Here is a 7,004-nt window from a genome sequence, read left to right on the forward strand (position 1 = left end):
GTGCCTTTCCTGTAATTATGACATGAAGGATTGTCCAAAACATTTGTAAAGCCTGTGGGAGAATGGTAAAACTGTCAGGAATTTCCATGAGGTTCCTATTGCAATGTACCACTTCCTTTCTGTCTTTGGGTTGAGCTGACACAAAGGCTGCCAGATTCATTCATCCTCTTGTATCTTCTTTCCTTCTTCATTTACCTTTACCTTGGTGAAATATGAAATATGTTTGGTACCAAGAGACAGATAGTCATTGTAGTCACATACACCTCCTATAAACTGATGCAGCTGGAAAACTAGACCCATAAAACTGTAGTGTGTGGGTGCCATATGGGAGAAAAGATTCCATAATCTGTGAAGCATTTGATCCCCATTTAAATTGTCAATATATATCTTCTGTGCTTACCACTTTTTTTTTTTTCTTTTTTTTTTCTTTCCCCTACTCATGCTTTAGGCAAAGACCAGAGCAAAACTTTAATCAAATAAAACTAATATATTTTAAAATATAAAGCATCCACAAGATTTCTGTGTAAATCCTATCTGACAAGCTTACAAGTTTTCTTCCATGACATACACTCTCTAACCAGCTAAATTATCCAGCTATTTCTAAAATAAGTCCAACGTTGTAACTGCCTAACACTGAAAAGAATGTTGCACTTGAGAACTTAAAAAGAACATTTTTTCCTTACACTGATATGATTAAAGCAATGCTATTGCATATTTGTGATCAGAAAACAATCTTTTCTGTATCTCTTAGCCCTAAATATATTGGGAAATCTTTCAGTAGGTCATTGTACTTACTTCTATATGTCTTTGAACAGTCCTTTCCAAAAAAAATTATGAGTTTTACTAAAAACCTAACTCATCTTCACATGCTGGCACCCTGAAAGAGCAAATTTAAAGGAGGGGCTATTTCATTACAAACATCTGCACATGGCTGGTCATATAAGATATATGGAGGAAACGGCTAAAAACCAAAGGCCTCAACAATTAAGTCACCAGCCCCAGAATGCTGACTACCCGATAGTTGCTGTGAGAGTGCCCAGGCTGTCCAACCAAAAACCACCTCTACTATTCACCCAGTGTGACCAAAGCCACAACTATTGGAAACAGCTCTACATAAATTCTTTTCAATACCCTCCCTTTTCCACAGTCCTTGCCAGCCTTCTACACAGTAGGAACCCTGGAAACAAGCTCCAAACCCTCTCCTTCCTGACACATCCATGATGTACAGCTGCAACTCCTTAGGCACTGAATGCAGCTGCCTTAAGCTGTGCTATTGAAATAATCCAAAAAGACAGCAAAAATGGAAATACATTATAGAGTATATGGTTAGCGGTCTTCGTGCATCAACTAGATGGGTGGCTTCCAAGTCGTATTGCTGAGGCTGCTGGAAATCATGCGAGAAATACAAGTCTGGTTCTTTTTTTCAGTGTTTTAGTTCTGAAGTTATTTCTGGGTAAGGAGAAAGTGAAGGAGAGCAAACAAGATTCTAATGTTCCCTTTTTTTTCTTCTTGGTTAAACTCTTAAAGATGTCATTACTGATCTTGTACTGCTTTCAAGGGGAGTCAGTACATATCCAAGTGACCAGTTTGTGGTCATGGTTATACTGGTTCACGGTGCTTTGATGATCTCTGAAGTTCAGATACAGAAAGCAGAAGAAGATCTTTATCATGGCTTTCTATTTGAGCTAATTAATAGCCAGTTTAGAAGTTGGTTATATTAGACTGAGAAGACCATTTTATATACTTGGTTTGTATTGATTCTAGCACCTGAGGTAGCTCAACGAGGACTTTGCACTGTAATGTTGAAATATCCTGAAACATATCATGTTATTATTTGATTTACTGGTTAAGAAGAGCTTGAATTTAGGTAACAAAACTATCTTTCATTCAGCCTTCATTCAGCTCAGTGCTTCACATCATATTTGGGCAGGCTTAAGCTTACATGCTGTTTCATGAAACTCCAAGTTGGCTGGATGCTTCCTGTGAGGCCTACAGCAATTCATACCACCAACACTGCAAGGAAATAAAAGACAACTGTGTGAATTTAAATAAATAAATAAATAAATAAATGGGTAAAAGTTATTTGCAAAAAACAGTGCCCCACAGTGTTCTATTCATTGTAAATATCATCCATCTGGGAAACCTTTGCATGATTATTGCTTGAAAACATTCTTCTTATCTGATCAAGTGTTTCTTAGGAATTTCTTCATAGACTGGAATCGTGAGACTGTTTCAGAAAGACATGTTTCTGCCTAGTTCTGAGAACTGCAGTTCCACTCCAGATAAAATGCTTGGCTCTAAGCAAGCTGGCAGCTCCTTTATTAACATATGTGAATGGTATCATGTCTTCAACAATTAATCAAGGGCTTAAACAATTTTGGTTTGTGTTGCTTTTGTATTGCTCTGAAGCCGGCAGAAGTTTTCAGTATATTTTCTACAGCTTATTTTACACTTTCCTTTGTTCCTGGCAGCAGCTTCTGACTCCTGTAGTTCCAGTTTACTCCTGAAAATCATGATGTATAAAATAGCACCCTGTATATGGTTAATTTGCTCTTCACTTGCCTAGTTCTAAGAAAACCTTATAACTTATTCTTTAGCAAGCTCAAGTGAGAATGGAACAGCTGCCTACCAACTTTAAATTGGCAGTGGAAAGAAAAAAAACATCTAGTGCTATTTCTTGAGGGTGTAGGTACTGCCACAGTGTTTCTTCCCAAGAAACTGACACTGGGAAATAAGAGAGAACAGACATATATATATATAGACAGATTTCATAAGAGAAGTAGAAGGGGACTACATTTGAGTTACTGGTATATATTGATATATATTGTATGTTTATTGATATATACTGTTAAATTTGGGCAAATCAATGAAGCAAATTAAAATAGACAGAAAGAAATTCAAGTAATCAGGCTTTCTTTAGGGGAAAAAAAATAAGTAAAAAAAAAAAAGAAATAAAAAGAAAAACAAAAACTTTGAGGTTCATTGATGTGTAAATGTGCAGTGACATTTTTAAAATGTGCAGTGACTTTTTAAGAATACACATGCACTGTGAATATGAGAGAACCGTTTAAATTTATCAGGGGGTACTGTGAACCAGTGCTTCAGTCTGGTAGCGAAAGCTGGATTTAGACATAGGCTCATATACTTCATTAAGAAACTTGTAATTCTGCTTGTTAAGCTGAAGGCAAGTAAAAAATGTATTTGCTGTGTCTGGGTTGCAGTATGAAAGCTTGGGATTCATGATTAGCTATGCATCTGTCTTTGATAGGAGACAGCAAGCAATAACTTGTTCTCACCATATGTAACACCTTCCAGATGAGTAACTCACAGTGGTCTGTAAAATCAGGGTATCTTCATATCACTTTAAAAGGATATTTATTTCCTGAGATATATTATTGTCCTATTTTACAGCTAAAAAAGAAACTGAAGAAAAGTCAATCTTTTCAGCCATTAGTTCCCTAAATAAATTCCTGCTTGCATGACTTCAGGTTCATTGTAGCACCTGTCAGAGTAGTATCCAAGCTCCTCCTATGGTAACTCAAGCTGTTGGATGTATTTCATCTAGTCACCTGTAATTAGTTCCTAAATAAGCAGAATTCAAGTCATCTGCTGTTGTTCATCATTAAGCAATCAGGGCGCACTTTAAAGTACCTACATTTACATTTCAAAATCTTCTGATAGAAATGTAAGTGAAACAGGAAAATTCTGGGAGTGTCTCAAAAATCTGAGCCTGCAATCAACAAGTTTTTTGTTTTGTTTTTTTTTGTGTGTGTGTGTGTGTGTGTTTGCTTGTTTGTTTGAAAGAAAGTATGCAACAGCGTGTAGAAAAGGGTGGAGTATTAAGAATGTTTTCGAGCTCTGTAAGAACAAAGAATGGGTACTTACTGCTGGTACTAGGCATGGAAGTTAAGTTGCTGATACAGATAATCATACCCAACAGCTGCCCATCACTTCTTCACCTTCCAATAGTCAATAAAGAAGAAGCAGATTTTTGAGATTCCAGGATGTAGTCTTGTATATTGCTGTAAGCCAATTCCATATACGTTTTATTGATGAAATCCCACGAATGCTTTCACAAATTGATGTATTTTGGTGCCCTTGATAAAAATATCTATTGTTCTCATAATTAACATCAGTGGCTAAACTTTTCTAATCCACCTGAGTTATCATAATAGTGTGTTGCTGCTGGACCTTATATTTGTTTGTTTTACTTTCTGCATGTTTTTTGTTGTTATTGTTTTTATTTTCTTTGTTCTTGATGGGCACTTGGTTGGCTTCCTTGTGGATTTTTTTTTTTTGTATTGTTTTGTTTCATTTTAATATTTTGTTTTGTTTTATAGATAGATATATAAAGCATATATTTTAATCTTTTTCATGAAACTTTAGAAATGCTGATCAGAAGGAAATTCTGGGTGTGTCTAGTCTAGCTTCCTGCCCAAAATAGGACTGTTAACAACACTGAATTAATGATTAGGCTTATTTTTCACCTGCAAGTTTCATCTAAGCCTGGCAAGCTGCAATTTATGTTGTATGCCCCTTTATTTGCTATCTGCTACCAACAAGAAGTGATTAGGTCTACTGTCACTGTAACTCCCATCATCTATTTTTACTGTTGTTGAATCTGGCACTGCGGCTGTAATGTGGATGAGCCTTTTTGTTACTGAGTTTGGTACCATCACAGTATTTTAAATAAAATATCCACACCCCATTGGTACACACAGTTTTATATATGATGTAATGTTGTAATGAATCTAGATTTGCATAATACAATACAGGTTGTTTTGAAAATATTGAAAGTAATTGTAATTCTAGCCTGAAGTGATCATTTCCTCTTGCTTATGCTGATGTCAAAAACTATACATCTTCATTCATATTCATATCAAAAGTGGAAAGTACATACACATGTAAATACACATTTATATACAAGCATTTGTTCATTCTATATGCAATTCAGACATTACAAAGTTTACCATATGTTATTCAGGAAACAATTACAAAATGATAACCATATATCTATCTTTTTGTTTGTTTGTTTGTTTTTCTTTTTTCTTTTTCTTTTTTTCTTTTTTAACTTTTCTGACAAGGCTTCATAGATGATGCTCATGGAAACATGCAACTATTTTTGACTATAGCAGAAATCATTTTCCTCTGTGCAAACAGAGTTTTCTGACTAGAGATGGACATCAGCCATGGAGATCAGATCCAAATAAGGATTTGAATATATTGAAACTTCCACTTACTATGTGTTGGATCCAGGATTTTAATTTAACCCATTAGAGAGATAGGAACTGTTTATGAAATACATGTAGTCATCCATCTGGATGTTATTTGCATCTGTGATTTAGTTAAGGGTCTCATTTACATTTTATATTTGAATTCAAGAAACTCTTTAAAGCACTCAACTAAGAATCATTTCAATGAATAAATCAATGCACCAGAATAATCTAAAAAGTTAGACTGCTTCAGTTTTAATTCCTTCAGGAATTTCCCTGAAGACAGGGAAGAAAGAATTATAGAATCACAGAATGGGTTGGTTTAGAAAGGAACTTAAAGATCATCTAGTTTCAACCCCCCAGCTAAGGGTTGCCACTCACCACATAAGCTGTCCAAGGGCCCATGTAGCCTGGCCTTAAATGCCTCCAGGGATGAGGCATCCACAACCTGTGGCCTGTGCAGATGCCTCATCACACTTAGTAAAAAAAATTATTCCTAATATCTAATCTAAATCTCCTCTCGTTTAATTTAAAACCATTCATTATTGTCCTGTCACTATCTGACCATGTAAAAAATCATTTTCTCGCCTGTTCATAAGCTTCCTTCAAGTACTAGAAGGGCACACTGAGATCTCCCCAGAGCTGAACAAGCCCTTCTTCTTCAACCTTTCTTCGTAAAGAGAGGTACTCCAGCTCTCTGTTCCCTCTGAGTCCTCCTCTGGGCTCTCTGCAACAGATCAATGACTTTCTTATGATTGGAGCAGTACTTCAGACGGGGTCTTACAAGAACACTGTAGGTAGCAGTGCAGTTGTTGTAGAAGCCTTCTGATAATAATAAAAGGTAGTTATCTACAGAAGTAGTTTGAGGTGAACTGAGTGACATCTAGATCTGTTCATCGGATGTTAAGAGTTTCTCTGGAAGACAAGGATATCTGTGTTAGGCTATGTTGAAAGTTAGGTGCTCTGTTATATGAAACTTGATCTTAGTTTCGTATGGGTCCAATGCATGAAGAGTAGGCTAATCTGGACTGAAAATTGAATTAATTCTTTCATGTAGTATCAGCGTATTAAGAAGAAATAAATGTTCATTATTTTATTGCAGAATTTTTCTTTTTATTTCTGGAAAACAAACAAACAAATAAACAACAACAACAAAACAGTAAATTATTTTGTATGGCTTGTAAAATGTTCTGCTTAGAACTGGAAGAACAGAGTCTCAAGATTTCTTTTACTGTGTCAGAAAGTCTGAAGGTTTAAAGACTTCATGAGAAGCTCTGTAATCTTTTCTGAAGGAGTTTGCATGCTAGCCATGCAGTGTCTTCCTCTATATCAAATGATTATTACATATTCTAGGGGGTGTGTGAGTGCTGAGTGAAAGCTGGATCAATATTCTCAGCTTGCAGATCTGGCATAGCCCTACTGTAGTGACCCAGCTCCAAGAAGGACCCTGGAGAAACTGAACATGAACATACGTTTTAGGAGTGCCTGGCTGAGAGTAGGTGTTTAACCACACCCATCTTCCATATTTTAACACCTAAAACTGAAAACGCTCAACAACAAAAAAAATGGACTACAGTATTCAAAGCTTCAGTAAAGATTTAGATTCCCTCGGGTTTATTTCCAGCTGACAGACCAACAAACTCTTACTAGCCTTTGAGCTAAAGCAATAATAACAGCACTTACACAACAGGTGGTTGTTAGGTAGCCATGCTTGTTTCTTCTATTATACTTAAAATTGTTCACGGACAAGCTCTTTGCATTGCAGTTAGCTGCATTCAGTAATAATTGCCC

This window comes from Coturnix japonica, chromosome 1 (assembly GCF_001577835.2).
Source record: "Coturnix japonica isolate 7356 chromosome 1, Coturnix japonica 2.1, whole genome shotgun sequence".
Lineage (NCBI taxonomy): Eukaryota > Metazoa > Chordata > Aves > Galliformes > Phasianidae > Coturnix > Coturnix japonica.